The 1,294-nt window shown below is 41.2% G+C and overlaps 1 long non-coding RNA gene across 1 annotated transcript; it reads left to right on the top strand.

Annotated features, from left to right (window-relative positions):
* Positions 1-6: 6 nt before the first annotated feature.
* Positions 7-1,261, top strand: LOC111649076 (uncharacterized). Its single transcript, XR_002760242.2, has 3 exons — positions 7-131; positions 1,023-1,072; positions 1,176-1,261. It is a non-coding gene; the product is annotated as an uncharacterized LOC111649076 (long non-coding RNA).
* Positions 1,262-1,294: the final 33 nt, after the last annotated feature.

Genomic DNA, 1,294 nt, shown 5'->3' with positions numbered 1-1,294 from the left:
CATGATGACAAAGTGTTCTTCGGCTTGCGTGCTCCCAGTAAGATGTTCGAAGACTACCAGTACCTCCTCAAGGTCTCTGACTCTTGCAACTGGTGTGGAGATGTGAGAGGAGCAGTCACCCAGGCAACCAGGTAATACACACATATACAGAGCACTTTCAGTTTAGCGTTTGATGACACTGAGCTATGACTGGACTCTTCTGCAATCAGAGGATGCAGATTTATCAACATGTGTCCGCTGCCTTCAGACAGCTGCAGGGAGTTAATGAAGTGACACAGTGTGAAGCAGCTGTGGTCAGCAGAGACTCACATTCACTTAGAGATCAGTACATACTGATGCACTGATGTTACTGCTTAAAAATATTAAACATTAATTTTTATGTCAGTTTAAACAACTGTACTGACTTCAGAGTGTTTGATTAAAATAGTTTATTTGGATTTGAGGTATTATCCTGTTACTGCTGTGCATTTGCACTGAGTATTCACGATTTCCTTTCTTTGGGGTGCAAGGTGGGTGCACATGCACTGTGACACACATACACTGTGACACACATACACCGTGACACACATGCACTGTGACACACATGCACTGTGACACACATGCACTGTGACACACATGCGCTGTGACACACATGCGCTGTGACACATGCAAACCAACAAACATTGGCCACACTTTGGAATAAAATCTGAATATAAGGAATATAGCGAGAAAGCAGTACAGGTTTAGTAGAGTTTTATTTTAAAACTTCTGTTGTCATTTTCATGAATCTGCTGTGTCTTTTTTCCTTCTGACTCATTTCCAATGTCAGCAGCTTCTTTTTTCAGCTTCTTTGTCAAAGAAATTTCATATCATGCATCTTTGAAGGGTGGATTTGGATTTTAAAAATGGCTTTGTTGTATTATAGCATCACAGAAGCCCAACACATTGTGTCAGTGTATGTTTGGAAACACAAAAAGCCTGAGAGAGTAAGGGGAGCAAAGTTACACAGACAGATGTATATAAACTTTTTATTCTTTCTCCAGGATCCGGGTCGTCCATTTCATCCTTCATCAGACCTTCATCAACACTGGAGGTGATATTTCAGACAGACAAGCATGAATAATGATCATTGGTAAGACAGGTGGAACAGAAACCACAGCAGCCTTTCATGCTGACATGTTGTTTTCTTCTCACAGAGAACCTAGAGGAACTGCTGATGAAAGATGTTTTTGAAACCATTTTCTGCCTCCATGAGGTGAGGCAGTCTTTGACTGAATGCTGCTATCCTGATGTTCCTTTGATATTGATTATCTGC

This window comes from Seriola lalandi, unplaced genomic scaffold, assembly GCF_002814215.2.
Source record: "Seriola lalandi dorsalis isolate HSWRI2012SDOR001 ecotype SW California unplaced genomic scaffold, Sedor1 jcf7180001964192, whole genome shotgun sequence".
Taxonomy (NCBI): domain Eukaryota; kingdom Metazoa; phylum Chordata; class Actinopteri; order Carangiformes; family Carangidae; genus Seriola; species Seriola lalandi.
Note: the sequence above shows the minus strand (reverse complement) of the source record. Positions and strands in the feature narration are given on the sequence as shown.